Here is a 19,189-nt window from a genome sequence, read left to right as displayed (position 1 = left end):
ATTACCTTGCCGTCACGTTGTCACCCTCTTTTATATACTAGACTACCTTATATCTAGTAAATGCTAGAGCATTCGCCAAAGTACAGGATAGTTCTAGAAAGTAGAAGGCGTGAGAATAGTGACGTGATCTCGATGACGCAACAATATATAAATTTTTGAATTCTGGAAAAGTAATAAAAAGCACTGTCTTTATTCCACTAAGACAGAATTCATACAAAAGACCATATTCGTTATCCCGCAATCTATGTTATTTATATCAGAGATCATTTCCAGTTAAATTTTCAAGAGGCAATTATCTCTCAGTTCCTGCTTACTTGTTCATACTTTTCCGCTACTCCATGTTTTTGGGTGTGATCCACACCTCAAAAACATACAAGGCAGAAACTTGGCCAAGAGAGCACAAATGTCTACTGTAGCATGTAATCTTAGCTTGAGGTGAGGACCAAAGCTAGCTCACAAACAACTATGTGATATATATATAATGACGTTAACTAAATGCATAACACCCGCGCAAACAAATTTCGGTGTATCTGTATCTGAATAAAACTATATTATTATTTTTAGTTACGAAGTGGTAAAATCTGGCGATTTAAACTGCTATACCACCTTTTGCCCTTGATTGCACGTAACAGAAAACATAACGAAACAATGACTACATATATATATGCCCTTGATTTTAGTTAGTCAGCAAGTTTCGGATATTCGCGCAAAGCTAAACAAGGGTTAATAATGGCTTGAATGGGTAATGAAGAAAAACTTTAATATAAGTTTAACATAACAACAAATGCACAACGTTTCGACAAGGTTTTGTCATATCAGGTCATGATAAAACGTTGTGCATTTGCTGTTATGTTAAACTTATATTAAAGTTTTTTTTCATTACCCATTCAAGCCGTCTCCAGCCATTATTAGTCTCAAAGTGGGTTCCTCGTCATCGAATTTAAACAAGAGTTACTTGTACCATCTCTCTAATAATGATACACTAAAAAGAAAGAAACTAGTCAACAACACCCACCAGCAACTCAGGCTGCTAATCGAATAGTGAGTCATTCTGTTTTTAGTAAAACTTACATGTATAAAGAAGAGTAAAATAAAGAAAGAGGGAGAGAAAGAGAGAGAGAGAGAAAAGAAAGAACGAAATTAATCACTGCATGACAGTAATTTTAAAAGAAAACAGTACAGTCTTAAAAGAGGACATTTTGGTGGAGATATCTGCAAAGCAAAATAGGATAAAAATTATTTATATCTAACAGACACACAGTTCACAAGTCTGTTAAATTAGAGGCTGAAGAAGGAAACACAACTGATCCCGAAACTATTCTATTGTTATATCCAAAAATCATCGTCTAATAGATAAAATCAAAACAGTTGGTAAAGATATGATGGTATGTGTGTCTTTTTGCCTTAAGCTATATTTCATCTTAACAGAAATGCAACAATCGCCTTAAGCACAGGTTTAGCATTTAATTAATAATATATCTAAGTAAGAAATGTACTGATATTGCCGTGGAGTTTTTATTTATTCCGTTGATCAGTGATTACTATATTACATAATATTAGTTTATAAAAACACCCAAAACAGAGAAAAATTATCATATCAGTACCACTCGTATGTTTATTGACAAGACGTTGTACTATACTATAGGCCAAGTAACCATGATGTAATGGGTATTTAGAATTTTTGAGAAGCAGATAATTTTAATACTATTATCAAGGATTAAGCGTGTGAAGTCGAGTAATTTTTAATCATATTAGGTAAGTTAATGATAGAGGCTTTTAGTGTACCCAGTAATTTCCGAAATTCCACGTATTTAATTTTCATTTAAATACGTCTAACTTTTAGGTTGGAATGGTAAAACGATTTATTGGAACAAAAACTAAGCCTAACTCCAATTAAGCCTGTGCCTAACAGTGTCTGAGTGAGTAATGGTGATAATGTGAAAACATAGCTATTAACTGTGAGTGTGAGCAGTAGTTGTTTTTAAAGACTTATAACGTAAGTAAATTAATATGTGCAATTATACACGGACTTTTCTCCACGTTAAAATACTTTTATTTGCGAGTTTTCGACAGTTTTAAGTTTTATTAACAGAGCTTTCATAAGTTCATTGGGCAGCAATGTACTGAGTTATAAAAATACGTTTATTCAAATTATTATTGCTCAGTGTAGGAACACTTAAGAAAACTATGGGGATGTTAGTTTATTTATTATTTTATGAAGTTTTTCCCCTAGGGCTTGTTATATAAGGAAGAAATGCTGTTTTCTTTTCATTGTGATTATCAGATGATTAGTAGTAGTTGAGACAGGTGAACCATATAACATACGATGAATCGTTTTCTTTGGATAATTGTTATTCCTGAAAACCTTCTCAAATTGTTTTAAGTTCTTCATCTAAGTAAAATTAGGAGCATATTCTTGTAGCTAGCGCAGATAGCCCTCGTGTAGCTTTGCGTGAAATTCAAAAAAAAAAAAATTCTTGTAGCTTTAGATTTTAATGTTTTAATAATCACAGTTTTGATAGCTATTGTATGACATGAACGAAAATTTAAATATTTGTTTGAGTATCCTTCTGATAAATGGTAATGGTCAACTTTTCTAAACTCGTATCCTTGTGAACCAGAACGTTGAGGAATGGAAGAGTGTTATTGATTTCAAGTTCTATGGGAAATTTTATGCTGTAAAATTAGCTGTTGAAATGAGCATGAAAAGTCCCTAAAATAAACTTATTGTTAGTGTATATTACCAATATTAGAGGTTCATGAAAATATGTTGTTAAAATGGTGTGTTCAAAATGCTGCATGAATATTTCTGCTACTACAAGTAATAAAGGTGAAGCCATTGATGAGTAAGGTTAGATATAGGTAGGTGGGTGTTTGTGACCTGTTAGTGTCCGTATTAATGAGCAGGAACCTGAGAGTATTGAAGCTTTTATTCAGTTTTAGGCTCCCTTGATGAAACAATGACATAATCTTGTTGGTTGTTAATGTAACCCTTCAAATAGTGTAGGGGCTGTCTTTGCTTTTCCATTCACTGCTATGTCAGTGTGATAGAGAATTGACAAAGAATAACATGGTGAAGGGTAAGCAGTATGAGCAGATCTCTGCATAACTGTTTTTCTCCTTTTTTTTAAGCAAGCAGATTTTCTAATTTACAGTGTCCAGTACATATCATTCACTTCTACATTCACTGCAAAAAGAGAATGATACTTGGTATTAGCAACTAACCTGTTAACATGCTCTATAACGTCCTCTATGTTAGCACCTGACAATTCAGTCTTATGCTCTCCTTTGCAAATAGAACTTTATCAGTAAGTCAGTAAACATATGAGAATTTTCCACTTAGCATGTTCAACTGTGACTCATTTCCTTCCTCACTGCAAGCAGACAAAGGTTCAAATTCTGTTGAAGACTAGTACTTCAGTGCTAACTGGACTTCTGTAGCTTCAATGTTTTTCTAGTATGTACTGTTAATAAATTTAGCACTTTATTTCTCACCCTTTCTCGAAGCAACCTTTACCTTAACGATCCTTTTCATGTTTTGATTCCTTATTTCTGTTATTTTTCTTGTCTAATAGGACAGTATTCTCCAAAGCTAGCAGTAGTTTACTCTGAAACATTAAAGTGTAGTGTGTTGTACCTTTTTGAGCCTTTTGAAAGTCTAATCAAGATCACAATTCTCAAACCTTTATAAATTCCACCCCACTAACCTTGAACTACCTCTAACCGTATTGAAGTTATGCTAATGATAGCCTTAGTTTATTTGTAAATTTATCTAAAATTACATTATTTCACAGTTTATACATGAGATTGTGGATGAATATAACAAGAAAATCATATATTAATTATTACTGGTACCATTATCTTCTAATATTGCATCTGCAGTCCACATATGTACACACATACTTACACTTAACTAATTGTTAATTCCAAATAATCTAAAAAATATTAGCAGCTACTAAATAATAGTGAAACAGTAATTCTTACTCTTTGATTTAAATAAATTATTTTTCCTGTATAGCTAACACCTGTATTATTTCAGTATAATAACCTGTGTCATAAACTAACACAAGTACAGAAAATCAATTCTTAAAACAAACATTATAGGTAGGCCTTATGGGCTAGGTACCTAAGGTCACAGCTTTAGATTTAGCAGTAATAAAACCTAAACAATTTTCAAAAAAAACTTACCTGATTACAATAAATTAATAATTTTAAACTTTAAATAGTAGGAAAAATAACATGTTAGTTATCAGAAAAAGCTTATATTTTACAAATAAAAGTGTTTGGAAATTCTCTGTCATAGAATTTAAAAAGTTTCCATCCACTATTCAACATATTTCTCTGTCCACTCTGATATTTGGTAAATGACCTTAATTGTAGTGAATGGAAGGAGTTGCATTTGCAGTTCTTGAAAGTAGCTATGGCATACGGCAAAGCCATTGGAAAAGCTATGGCATTTTACGAAAAACATGAAGTATGACGGTCAAAAAATGCTGTTACAAGAAAAAATTCTTAATTGTTTTCCTTTAATTTCTTAATTTTTTCTTTCAATAGCATCAAAGATTATAATTTTATACAGAGATAAAAACAATATAAAACTGCTGATAAATTACTAAATTTTTAATGATACAATCACCTCGCAGTGCCTAATATCAAATTTCAGTTAAAGTGAATTTGTAGATTCTGTAACAAACCAAGGCAAATGTCAAATTTGTAAAAGTTTGTACTATTGTTTTAAATGTATAGGTCTGTCCAGCAATTTTTAAGTGATTCTCTAAAGTGCTGCTGTTCGTTCATGAATGATCATTGCATTATTTAGTATTAAGTACTACCTCACAGAGAGTAAACAGAGAAGATAAGCTCAATTTTATGTTAGTTGAAAGAATGAAGAACATCAGTGTTTCAAAAAATTGTATAGAGAATTTCATTATATTTTGCTAGCATTAAACAAAAGATTCATTTTGATTTTGACTTGTTGGGGAAGTTGAATTTCATAGTGGTGAAACTTGGAAAGCTGTCTTTAATTTTATGATTTTGCTAAAAATATTTAACCAGTACAAAAACCTATTGTAGGTTTTTAATTGTTTTTCTTTGTGAGGACACTTGCCTGGTATTATACTTGTGTACCAAATGTTTTTATGTGGAAGAATATCTTCAGGAAAAAAACAACAACAGAATTTTGTCCTGGTTAATGCACTTATAGCATCATTTTTTTGCCATGGGCTTTTTGTCCTAATTTGAAAGACTGAGTGTGTAACTATGTATTTCCAAACAATTTGCTGCTTAGTTTTCCAAGTATTTAAAGCTGAAACTAATTTAAAGAGATATGGTCAGTATGCCACACAACACAAAGAGCATGCCATAGACCTTTTGAGTAACACTATAGTTGTTGGGTTTTACTGGTACTTTTCTAACATGAGCTTAACTTCTATTTTTCTAAGTTGGATTTGAGATGACATTATGCTCTGTATTCTTGAAAATTATTTTTTTCCTGGCTGATTCATGTAGTAAACTATCTATTTATACATTTGTTTTTGGACAAAAAAAATTAATATTTCAAATTGAGTAAGTACAACTAGCTGAAATCATTGCCTAATGAGTGTGTTGAAAGGAAATGGGAAATCACCAAAACTACCCACAAAATTCAACACATATAGTAAACTACTACAATTTTGGTGTCATAGTACAGTTATTTCTGAAAAGGCATTACATGTATAATCCTCTTCTGACAGTGTATTGAAAAAGTTTGACAAGTAGTAAAGAAGAAATATTTGTAAGGAAACGGAAATATAACTGAGACCAATATTTTAATTTTATTGGAGCTTTATATTTTCTGAGTTTAAGAATTGTAGAAGTTAGATCTATCTGTGAAGCCAGAGTATCAAAAATATATGATTAGTAGTCTTTTTTAGTCCAGTTTTTCAATTTAAAAATTTTATAATTTTCTATAACAGTTGTTGATAATTTGCTCAAAAACTTGTGTATATATAGTTGTTATTGTTTTGAGTTTTTGTCTTTTGTTGTTGTACAATTTAAAAGTATTGTTGTTATAATGGAGTTATATTTTGCAGTTTTTCCAAAGAGAGAATGGTTGGAAGACGACAAAATTCACAATCAGGGAAAGGGAGATGTCGCAGAACACGAGGAGGTGTTAGAAAGAGGAAAAATCAAACTGTTTGTACCAGATCTTCGTCAAAAAAAACAGAGAAATTTTCAGTATCAGATGATGTTTTTATTATTCTTTCAGATATAGATGAAACTGAAAACCTTAGTGAACAACCAGACAGTGAATTATCTTACATAATTACTGACACACTGTCTGATGAACACAGTAATGAATTACCTGGCTTAGCTTTGGAAGGTGATGGTAATGAGCCTTTACATGATACTTCTGTTTTCAATTCTGGGGATAATGTGATAATGGAAAGTACCCATGCAAATGAAAATAAAATAGATGGTAGAAAACCAAATGAAATTAGAACACATACAGTCATGAATATGCAAATTTCAGATGTTGCAGTGATTGATCATATTCCTACAGTGAGAGAGAATTTTTCTGCAGTTCAGTCTGAGGGCAAAAATGAGCTAGAAAAGGAGGCTTCTCAAGTTAAATTGAATTCAAGCATGGAATCTGCATCAACTTCTGTAGCAATTTTGTGTGACACAATTAATCCAGATTTAGTTGGAGAAAATTGTAATAAGTTAATAACAACAAAAAGAGCAGAAATAACAGTGATGGCAGATCTTGAAAATTTTTCAGAACAAACAGATTTAAAAAGGAAGTTATTAGTGCCAGATAGTGTGATTAAAAGTGACTTGACTGATCAGAAGGAAAATCAAGATAAGTCTAACCTAGGAAAATGCTATGTTGAACTACCTACTAATCTAGGGTTTTCTGAAGACAGTTCTAAAGAAAAATTAGATGACAAGGATAAAGATGTTAACAAAATAAAAGAAAAATGGAAAGATGAAATGCTTGCAAAATCTAATGATGAAAATCCAGATGGCATGAAAATTAGAAGTGAAACTGATACTAAAGGTGAAAGTGATAACATGACTACTGATGATGGATTGCTCAAGAGAATGTTGAACCACATGATAAAGAGGAGACTAAACAGTGGGGTGAAGATTTGGAGGAATTAATTGGAAAGGATTGGCAAGTAGTAGATTTTGATGACAGTAATGAAGAAACTCTTGAACATACAGATTTACAGTCAAAAGAGGTAAAATACTGCTAGTTTAGATTACTGAAATATTTATACATGTGTAAAATTTGGAACTAATACTTCTATAGTTGAAGTTATGTTTAAACATTAAGGTTGTATATAAATGTTTTAAAAGTAAATGTATATTATTTCTTGTCAAACCCTAAATTATAAAATGCTTGGTTATGGAAGAACATTTAGGTATTGTTTAATTCAGCAAATGTGAAAAATACTACCATGTTATTGTTAAATGCTTGGTAAAAAAGTTTAAATGAATTAAAAAAAAAATTCATATTACTTAATGTTGATTATGGGGATATCTTAGCACTGAATTTTATGTTGAGGCTGGTAAATAGTCTCTTTGTAAGTGGAAGCATGATTATGATTATTTATATTCATTAGAAGACATTATATTAGGTTTATTATATTTTTTAACACAACGTTTTTAATCTAGTCCCTTAGGGATTTAGAATTTAAACCACACTGTATTTGTTGTATCCATTTCTGATGACATGTTACATTCAATCTAGAGCTTTTCAGGCTGCATTGGATAAAATGAACATAGTAGTGTTTGGAACACTATTATATAAGGCATTTACTACAACAATTGTTGTGGTATGAATACCTTTTACAGGCTGGTGAAGCATTGAGCAAAATGCGTTGTTGGCAATGGATATGAAAAATATAGTTTGCTTGAAATACTATTATTGTATGCTCTTCTAATTCTTGAAAATCCCTGAAGGAATAGATTAAGAATGTAGTGTTAATTAATATAATAGGCTTAATATAGTGTCTTATGACAACTTTAATTAATTATAATCATGATTTGCCAGCTTGTGAAAGGTGTTTACACAATAACAATTGTTGTTGTAGCAAATGGTTATATAAATGGTGGTGTGATCACTACTGTGTTCATTGTATCCCAGCTGGCTCAAAGAGTTCTAGATTAAACAAAACGTGTTGTAGGCAATGAATATGATTAATATATTGTAGTTGAAACACTATTATTGTTCACTTTTCTAATTCTTGAAAATCCATATGTGACAAGATTAATAGTGTAGTGTTAAGAAATATAAAAGGCCTAATTTAATGTCTTATGACAAGTATAATTAATTATAATCATGCTTCTCCATCTTATAACAGGCATTCATGCCATAATAATTGTCTGTGGAACTGTGGAACAAGCTTGTTTAAAGTACATTTACATATTTTGTGCAAGTAGAAAAACTTATTTGTAGTCAAACAAAAACCTCTACCATTACCATAATCAATGTTGCTGATGGATCTTTTACTGCTGAAGAGCTTGATATTTTATTTTAAAGTATATAGGTAATTGGCTTAAATGTACATTGTAAGTAATAAAATAAAGATTGTTTTATTATAGAAGCCAAAGTGGAAAGAATATAAAGAAACAAAGCTTAGTGGTAAGTTCAGTTTTAATATATATTTGTAAATGTGTTAAATTTGATTGTTATTTTATGAAAGTATATTTAATTTTTAAGTGCAGTTGCAATATTGAATATGCAGTTTATCAGTTGTTACTCAAGACATTGTATGTTCATAATTGTGTGCTTTTTGAATAGTAGTTTTATAGATTTATTGAGTGTGTTGCATATTCTGTAACATATGTTTTCTAATTATTTAGGATTATAGGCAAAACTAGATTCAGGAATTTTGTAAACACTATAAGAATATAAGTATAATTTTTGAGGAAATACTATGTAAAACTTATTCATTATTAAAATATTATCAATCACCAGACTGTCTTTTAGCATGAGCTCTGCTGTGCAAAATCTCATTAATAAATGATGTAGTGCCAACTGATTTAGACAGTTTTGATTTGAATTATGTTTATTTTGTAAATATAGGTGGTGTTTTTAGTTATATATATAAAACGTAATCTGGAAGAGAGTGTATAAAAATGATCTAACCTGATATTTTTGTGTATTGACGAAAAGTATTTCTTTATATTCTGACCCATAGTTATATGATGCATGGTGATTTTGAAATATATGTAAATTGAAAGCTTTTCTAGATTTGTAGATGTAAGGCAAAAAAAAGATTTCAGTAAAGCTTAGGTTGACTTGCCAACTTGTTTCCAAAACAGTGACATCAAAAATTAAAAAATCAAGACTCTTATTTAATCTAAAAAAACCTAAGAACTTGTTTGTTACAAAACTCTTGTGTCAAGTGTTGATCATTCTCCACAGTAGTGGACACAGAGTGTTACCAGGAATTAAAACTAAATGAGCCAAATGTTTTTAACATTTTAATTTTCATTCAAATCTTGTGGATATTCTATGTATAAAATTTTACAGCAGTTGTATAAGTGTACTATATCTCATCACTGATATTATTAGTAGAGTTATATAAAAGTATTCTTTGTGCACTTTCTTAAAAGATTTATTTTATTCAAGTAGTTTCAAATCCATCTTCTGTTTACTTAAAAATCATTCTTATTGATAGGTTGTTAGAAATTTTTACATTATATTATCAGGTTTATTTCGTGGACATTCCCACCTGGCAGAGGACTTGAAGAAAATTAAATCACCTTTTGTTGGTAAGTGTGGTACTTTTGCTATACAAAAATAATTGTATATGATATGTAATTATTTCTGATTTAAGTTAAAAAGTTCATAAATAAATTATTAAACAAAAATGGCTAAACAGTATTTGTTGTCTGCTAACATAACTTACATAAACATCAAAAGTAAGTTGTTTTTTGTTTTGTTTTTTCAACACAAAAGTTAGGCCATATTGATTCCATTTCAGTTGCACTGCTATTGTGTGAAATCTTTTAATAGATTTTCAGAACTACTATATTTACATAGGTATGAAAATATTAACATATTAGATATGATGCTGATTGCGGAAGACCAAGTACCCATCAAAACCTGAATGCATTTGTATTTCAACTTGAAGCTAAACAGCATTCCATATGTTTCTTGTGAGTGAATGAGCAATGATATCATGGTTGTCTTGCCATTTTAAGTTAATGAGTTTAATATGGTCATTTGGAGCATTTTTTATTTAATATGTTAAATCCACATTCAAATATTTCCATAATGTTAATTAATAAAACTTGCCAAAGACATGGACTACATTTTTCTGTGACCTTGTTAGAGATTAACAAACTTTTGGGGGTCTTTCACTTGCATACTTTCAATGAGTTTCTTCCTATCTCATGCTGTTGTGATAAATTTGATTAAGTATAGGTCTACACTTAACTAGTTCTATTAATTGGTTTTATTCAGTTAAGTTCTAATTTTTAACCTCTGTTAAAAACTTGTATAGCTGTCTGTCTGTTATAGCTCAATGTTTAGTTTATTCTGTGTTAACTTTTATAGATCAGATATACAAATAGTGTACAACAAGGTAAAAATGTACATCATGAATACATGTACCATTCTGTTTTACTAAAGGTTATAATTTTTTTATCTAATCATTTTGTATTGCATTGAGTTTTTATCTAAGTAACTTATTAATGGTCCTGTTTTTTCTAGACTTTAACCCTTTTGGTGCAGGCAGATTAAAGAGTGCATGTCATGACCTTTTAGAGAGTTATTTTCAAAATTTTATTAAATAACTTTACTATTACTTATATCAATGGAATTGACATCAGATCATAGTTTATGGTTCAAATTTTGGTATTATATATGTTTTAATTTCTTAATTTAACTCTCGAAACTGGCTTGGTCAATTTGACTGACTACGTGACCTCTTTGTACTCGTTTAAAGTCTATAGATTTAATACTTCTAACTTTCAGTATAATGTGTATATCTTCATGAAATTTGGCAGTCTTTCAGTTGACATTGCAAGTCTTCCACATACAAAAAATCATATTTTTAGTGAAGTATTTTTGATAAACTAAAATAAAGATTTGTCCTTGAATATATTGAGTATTTGTTTTGAATAGTCAGTGTGCAAGGTAATTTTCATGTTAAGTTTAAAAATACTTTTCTTCTTCTCAAAAATCTCAAATTCCCTCAAAATCCCTAAAACCTCCTAAATACATTTCAAACGTTTTTTTTTTCAGTAAAACTATATTTTATTTATTTTGTCTACCCTGCTCTACAAGTGATCAATCAATTTGACCAATCTCGTAACCACCAAAAAATAAATTGAAATATATCTAAATTACCCTTTTTTTCTTTCTAGAATGACTTTAAATTGTAACATGAAACTACATTTGTTTATCCTAAGTAGCTTTAAGCTCGTAATGGTATACATCTATTTATAATTAAATGTTATTGTTTTGTTGCCCTTTGAATCATGTCTAACTACTATCTGAGTCGTTATAAGTTGTAAATCACATGGGGAACGTGCAGCTCACGTTACGCTATCGAATTACATTACCCATGAGCTATTACGAGCTGCTTGCGTGTGTGTCTTGTGAAACATTTTTATTATATTATTATTATTATTTATTTTACCTAATCTAATCTTAACCAACCTAAAAAGCTCCCTATTTTTACATTTTAGTTACTTTTATAATAATAAATAAATAAAGAATAAACATGAAAAACAAGAAATAAAGTATTTACCCAATCTTCTTTTTCCTTGCTGTCAATTGTCTACAAGACTTAACCCTATTTTGTTTATACTAATGATAGTAATGCACTAAATAATTTTTATATAATTAAATAATGCACCAAAGAATATAGATTAATAACATGTAAAAAGTAGACAATTTTCCCTAACTCGTACATTTTTCTGGCTTTCTAACTATGCGACAAGAGCTGTTATAAATTCATTCAAGCTAGTTGTTACTGTTCCCATGGGAATGAAAGCTGTACTACAAGTGAAACTGACACCTATCTGTTCAGAACACAATACAATATGTCATTTTATAGATATAAACTTTGGCTTTCTATTGGTAATATATTATTAAATGTAAGAGAGAGCTATTAACAAATCCTGAAAGAGAGGATGTGGCAGGAGGGGTCTGATTTTCTCTTTGATAGCTCTGTAACAAAACAAAATTGAAGGCTGCAATATTTATGGTTTGTCTGAGCAATTATGATTTTATAGTGAGTAATTTGAGTTTAATTTCGTAGTTACTGGAGGGGTGATGGATAAAATAGAGAAGATGGATTATTAGCTGAGTTCTTATGCTATAGTAATTGGTATAACGTAAACAAAAAAGTAGTTTAATTAAATTTTGAATGTAAGACACTAAAACCTTGTGTCTCGCGCAGTAAAGTATACCTGTGGTGAAAGTGTTAAAAGGAAATATACAGAAAAAAAGCTAAATATCAGTTTCTGACATGGTACCTTATTTCTGCTCACATACATAGCTATTCTCATTCAGTGCTGCTGCTCTATTTGCAAAAATTTTTTTCCATGCTACATGCCTTTCACTCCCATGCACCTCTTGATTCACATGGTTTAACTGATTCTCGCATGCAAATTATCATATGACAAACCACCATTAGTAGTTCCACACACCCAGAAGACTTATGACACCCTCTCACTTCTCGTTTGGCAGTGCTTGTGTTCAGATGTTTACTTACTGTTAATCCTATCCATTTTATTCCCCACCTAATTTTTCCAGCTTCGTCTTACCCTATCGACTCTCCTGCAGGAAATGCCTACCTTACACTTCATTTCTTAGGCATTCCACCTATATCTAGGGGATTTTGTGGGATACCTCTTTCTCCTTTCTTCCAAGTTGAAGTGTTTGCCATCTTCAGTTCTTTGGCTTCTTTGCTTTTGTGATCTTCTGGGATGGGACACTGTTTTGTACTGTTTGTTTACCATTCACCTCTAATAGGGACTCGGCCAGCTCTTTTACTCCACTGGTCTGTATTTTTGGGCAATTCCTATGCATTTAGCATCATGTGGGGTATCTGCGATGAAATATTCTATTCTTTTGTTTCATTCTGAGTCATTGCCATCTTTATTCATGTTCCATGTCTAGTACCTTCCTCTCTTTACCTGCCCTACCTACTGGTTTCTCCATTCCTCATGTGTGCTTGATGCTGATTAGAGTTCTGGATAGATTGGTCTTGCCTCAATCACTTGCTGGTTCTTCTCTGTTTTAACATGTAGTCTTTGATCACAGTAAGGTGGGCAATTTCTGCAGGACTGAGAATGCTCATGGTACATGTTCTTATTTTTCATTTCTTCAGACACTATCTTATGTTTTTTCACCATGTGATTCAGTACCAGTTTTGTGCACTGCCCTTCAGACTTGTATCGGCTCTGTCTATCTTTTGTCAGGTAGTCTGCATTTTACCCAACTTCTGGATTTTGGGGGATTTTACTAACACCACTACTTGGATGCCTGACTTCGATTAGCTCCTTCCAAACAGGGGCGGTCATAACATACTCTCCTGCTTCTTACACAAGCAGATCGATTGGTTGGATAAGTTTTTCATGTTATCTAGCAAACAATCTTGGCTATTTGAGTAGTTTCTTTTCAGATATTCACCTCCTCAAATGCATTCATTGGAGCTTTCTGTTAACCATACCATTACGGCTCACTATCTTACTGCGAGTGAGGTTCTAATATATTGGGGGATGTGGCTTCTATGGTAGCACTTCTCTCTTTGGGTCTGGCACATTTGCAATATTTTCTGGAGATTCTACACGACCCATGGTCTCTTGCTATTGTTTCTTTGGATTCTCCTCTTAACTTTTCTCCTTCCCTTCTCGACTATATGTATTGGTGGTTGAACATATTCTCCACATCGTCTGATTTACCAATTTCTTCCCCTCGTCTGGATTTGTTTCTCTTCCCTGATGCTCATCTCCAAAGTTGGGGGGTCATGAGTCAATCAGCAGGAGGCTTCAAGACAATGGTCTATGGACAAAAGGTCTTACCATGTTAGCACCCTGGCACTTCTGGCAATCCAATGTGCTTTAGTTCACTTTCTTCCTCTTGTCCAGATTTGACTAATCATGTTTCATTCTGATTATTCGATGGTGGTTGCTTATATCATTCACCAAGGGGTCACTTGTTCTTGTTCCCTTTGTGGTAGACAGTGGATGTTCCCTTTTGAACCCACACATGTGACATACTTCTCCTGGTATGTCTTGTTTCAGGTTCTTTTGTCCTCGTTGCAGACCACGTTGTGGTTGAGTTTTGGATTTAGAGCTGAACCAATCAACATAAGTCCTCACACGATGTCCCTGGTCCTTCACTTAATTCACCTTGAGTGCACTACCCCAGTGTTGTGGGTTACGGTGGGTGCACTTGTTGGTTGCTCCGCTTCTTCCTCTTGCACTACCCTTGGATGTCTTTATGTCAGTGATGTTACTAAATTTGAGGTGGTTCCAGTCTGTTTGATTAGAGTGGGATGTATGTGTGTGCGTGTGTGTGTATAAATATATATATATATATATATATATTATTTCACTCTACTGACATATACCCTGTTCACAGATCAGTGGTTGGATTTCTCTCTCCGGCCAGCTGAATTTGAGATGAAGATGGTATGACTCCCACATGGATGTCCTACCCTTGCTTAAATGTTAGTTCCTGGCAGTCAAGTTTTGAATGCAGTTGACTTGCCATGTAAGGTCCATTGCACCCTAGCCACTACACATTTTGAGCACATCCCTTATTTTACCCACATTATTTTCATCAGGGAGATTGAAATTATAATACATTGTGGTTAGGATCACTGTTCAACTGTTTTCTCTCCCATTAGGATCTGCTCTTCAATTTTTCTGCCCAAATCTGTATCACCTTTTTCACATCTGAACGAGGAGTATACATGATACAGAAGTGGTGCGGTCTCCCACATATAATCCTCTTATTAGAGGGTCCACTCTTTAGATTGTCCTTTGGATGCTTTTGAAGGATGCTTCTGCTTTCTTCTTTGCACTGTTCCTTGCACCTATTCAGTGCGGGATTCTATGTATGTGAGCGGGAGTAAGGTGCCTTGTCAGAAGTTATAAATTTCCTACGCTGAAAATGTATTTCCAACAGGTACTTACTTCCGCTCACACTACCCACCCTTCCTCCTCACTGTCAACTGGTGATTACGTGTCATAGGTAGAATAGCATAGAGGGAGTCATATAGGTGTGTGGTACTACTATTGGTGGAAGTTTATTATATGATAATTTGCATCCAAAAATCAGTTAAACCATGTGATTTAAGGGTTGCTCGGGAGTGAAAGGCTTTTGGCATGTGAACAAATTTTTGCAAAAAGAGGGCAGTACTGAACAAGAATGGCTATGTATGTGAGAGAAAGTAAGTACCTGTCAGAAATACATATTCAGTGTAGGAAAGTTATAATTTTTGTTTGTCATATAGCACCTCCCTTTGTCTTATTACTTAGTTTATATCTTATTATGCCTACCATACAATGTGTGTAATGGTTAATGAATTAGAAACTTGAATTTGAGTTAGAATATAAAATAAGAACCTCCCACATCTTTGATTTTTTGAGATGCAAATATATTTAGCCAATCTAGTAGATTGGCTCCTCCCACTACTACATTATTTTGTAACCTCTTGTCTAGTCCCAAGCTACTTCTTTTGACTAAGTGTTTATTACTGAGAGAAAGAGCAATTTCTTGTATAGGTAAGTCTGACAGTTATTTGTAAATAGCTTGAAGGAGAAAGTTATAATTTCTCCAAAACTGTTGAAGTGTGATGACTAAGTTGTTGCTCTGAGCAGATAAGAATTTTTTTATAGTCATATATAGCTTGTTTAGAAAAACCAATTAAATTACAGGGGTTTTGTATGAACTAATATAGTAAATTGATTATTTTTTGTTGTTTTCTAAAAATGTATATTTGAAGCCTATAAAAATTAATATCTCTTCACCATCCTCTTGAAAGAATAAACGAGGCTTAGCACAGATGACGTACAAAAACAAAATCTCATAACACTGTAAATACTTGAAATCTTTGTTTCTCAATATATTTTTTTTTATTTATTCTTTTATATTTTAATACAAATAACTAAAATTTAAGCATTTGTGAGCAAATAGTATTTATTAGTTGATGAGTAAGTTTGCTGAAAGGAAAATAGAATTTTATAACCATGCACACAAATAATATCTTTGACCAATAATCAAACACTTGTGATGTTTATTGGATCGATGTTGAACCATATAATAAACATCTTGACAGATTCAAAGTGCAATCTGATTACTCTGAGGAATTTGTATTGTAAACGTAGGATATACAAGTTTATAAATTCCACATCATGTTCTCAAAGCAGGGGTAAATTTGGCTTATTTTCTCACGCATGCTTTGTTGCTTTTGAGAGTATCGTATCATGGTGTCATTTAACAGTTTAATGGCAAAAGCAGTGATTTGTTGCTTTATTTTCAGTGGATTTCTATTTCAGTCGTTGACTGTAAAATAAAAACAGAAAGTAAATGTGAAATGCTTAGCAGCTCAAACTCTCAAGAGAAGTACTCTGAAACTTCATGATCAATAATTAAGAAAAAAAAGCTCAACTGCTCATTTTATTTCTAATTTCACAACTTTCAATATGCTTTGATGATTCATTTACTGGCTGAAGAATCAAATGTATTATTAGGATAATAACAGATAAAATATGAAGTTTTACTGAAAAAAGTTTTATATTTATGTAGAGGTTACGTAAATGAAATATGTAACAAAGAGGTAACCATAAAAGTGTAAATACTATAATGTTTAATGTAGTAAGTATATTTTCATGAAATTTGGTAAGCTATCATAACATTTTAAGTATTTTTATTGACAAAAAATAATAATTTTTCATTAAGTATGTTCATTAAAGAATTGTCTGTGAACTTGTGTAGTCAGGGTCTAATTCAGACTCTTGACTAGTCTGAGTGCAGAGTGATTGGTATGTTAAGATTAAAAATACTTTTTTAACTAATAGTTTCAAGTTTCATTTGCATAACCTTTAGAACCTCCTAAATAAATATCAAAAGTTGTTTTTTGTTTTCTAAAAAAAATATATTTTTTGTAATTTTATTTATTCTAACACTATAGACTCAGCCAATTTGAGTGACCTCGTGTCTACTACAAAAAAAAACAAAAATCGAAATTACCCATTTTTCATTCTAGAATATCTCCACTTTGTAGCCGACAATTATGCATTATTTATTTTTACTGCCTAGGCTAATAGATTTTTCATTTACTTTTTTTTATTTACAGTTGAACTTTTATCCTCTCAGACTATGGCATTAGCTATTTATTATGTTGGACAGCTATATATGAATAACAGATCAATTTTTCAGTATTCTTATGTCAAATACATAGCTGCTTTCTTGCTTGATGTGTGCTATCATTTAACCTGACTATTTTGTGTGTTTATTTCTACTTTTTAATTACTTATATAACAATAGATAAAAAATATATATAAAAAACAAGAAATTTAGTACTTGTATAATTCTAATCAAAGTCAACAAAGCTTAGTTCAAATTCAAAGTGACAATAATGTTGCCTCAGAAACTAATTTTTTAAATTCAGACATCAAATTTAGAATACAAAATATTTCCATCCATATAAAATAGATTCCTAAAACTAACATAACTGGCCTTCTAACTAAGATAGAAATGGCTTAAAAGAATTCCCATACCTGGTCAAACAGTGGCAAACAAAGAAAATGATGCCAAAAATGTTCAACTCTGCTAATTCCAATACCCTTAGACCCTATCTGTTAATTAAGTAAAATCTTCACTTTCTATTATTTACAAACAATACAGTAGCAAATGTCAGAGTCTATAGCAAATTTTTGAAAGCAGGATGCTTTCTAGGGGGAATGACATGTGGCGTCTTCACTTTATTGTGTATATCTCCACAAAGCAAAAAGCTTTTTTGTTACAATTTGGCAGTTTAGATCAGAGATATTTATAATATAAGTGGGAAATTAAATGGAAAGTTATAAGTCTACATAGGGTAGCAAAAAATCTAGAAATGAGTAGTTCTGAATGAAGAAGTGTTGGATGATACAGAAAGTGAAGATAGAAAAACTTATTTAAATATTTCCTTTTAAAATTAAGAAATTAGAACTTGTATTAAAATTTGAACTCTATATTTTTAATGGCAAGATTACTGATGTACATTGATAATAAAGTACATTTAATTAAATTTTGAATGTAACTCTGAAAAGTGGTTGTAATGTGCATTTTTACCTACTTGTGCTGAGAGGGTTAATGGTCACCTTGACTGTTGGTATATGAAGTTGGATGTTTAACTTTATGAAACCCCTTTTTTTTCTCATCACATTATGAAAAAAAATACTATATCTGATATTTGAAACTGCAGAAATATTTTCTACAGATTATGTAGCTTCTGCAAATAAAATGTATTTACATGTGATATTTGTTTGAATATGTAGCTTTAAAATATTAAAAAGATTTCATTGTTATATGTTTTTTATAAAATAGAAATGCTTATCTTTGTTGTAGATTTTAATTACTGAATTGTATGTCTTTGTACGTTCTTTTGAAACTTTCCTACAGTTTTTATTTTATAAAACTGTAAATTTTATATTTTGAATTAAAAAACAACATGGAGTTTCATTGTGTTTACAGTCACTGGCGTAAATTAAGAATAGTTTTTTTTACTGTGCCAAAATTGTAGGAAAGCCAACTTTTTTAATATTGTTATTCAGAAAGTTTCATTTAATATACATATAATAAGTTTTAAACCCCTTTTATATTCATTACTGTTTAAGTTTTCACGTCTTTTTGGTTATTTCCTCTGCATATTCAAGCAGTTACTTAGACCGATAAGGCCTAACACAATGACTTAGCCATTGAAGTTAAAACTTAATAAAGTCAAGTGCAAAATGATTTAACTAATTTTGTGTCATCTTGTTCCACAAAACAATTTCCTATATTTATTCTCCAACATCATAATTCATATGAAGTATAAAACGATAAAGTATGATTTTTGTAAGCTTGTAAAAAACGAGGACTGTAATTTTAATGGAAATTATTCACAAATACCTTTTTTCTAGCAGCATACACTAAGTTAAGTTTATGAATTGCAATAGTTTTTTAATTATAGGAAGTTACCTTGTT

General features: G+C 31.3%; 1 protein-coding gene across 2 annotated transcripts in view; it reads left to right on the top strand.

Moving 5' to 3' along the window:
• Nucleotides 1–1,317: 1,317 nt before the first annotated feature.
• The window catches only part of LOC106469136 (microtubule-associated protein futsch-like), a 48,500-nt gene continuing 30,628 nt past the window's right edge, over nucleotides 1,318–19,189 (top strand). Inside the window, exons 1-4 of one of the 2 annotated variants that reach the window (XM_022398232.1) lie at nucleotides 1,318–1,385; nucleotides 6,072–7,223; nucleotides 8,590–8,629; nucleotides 9,703–9,765. The gene's annotated coding sequence lies outside the window, so the exon portion shown is untranslated. Of the gene's footprint in view, nucleotides 1,386–1,608; nucleotides 1,756–6,071; nucleotides 7,224–8,589; nucleotides 8,630–9,702; nucleotides 9,766–19,189 lie in introns of those variants that run through there. The other variant, XM_013929635.2, reaches the window with a different exon arrangement.

The sequence above is a fragment of the Limulus polyphemus genome, unplaced genomic scaffold (assembly GCF_000517525.1).
Source record: "Limulus polyphemus unplaced genomic scaffold, Limulus_polyphemus-2.1.2 Scaffold3, whole genome shotgun sequence".
Classification (NCBI taxonomy): Eukaryota; Metazoa; Arthropoda; class Merostomata; order Xiphosura; family Limulidae; genus Limulus; species Limulus polyphemus.
This window is presented reverse-complemented; position numbering and strand designations above follow the sequence as displayed.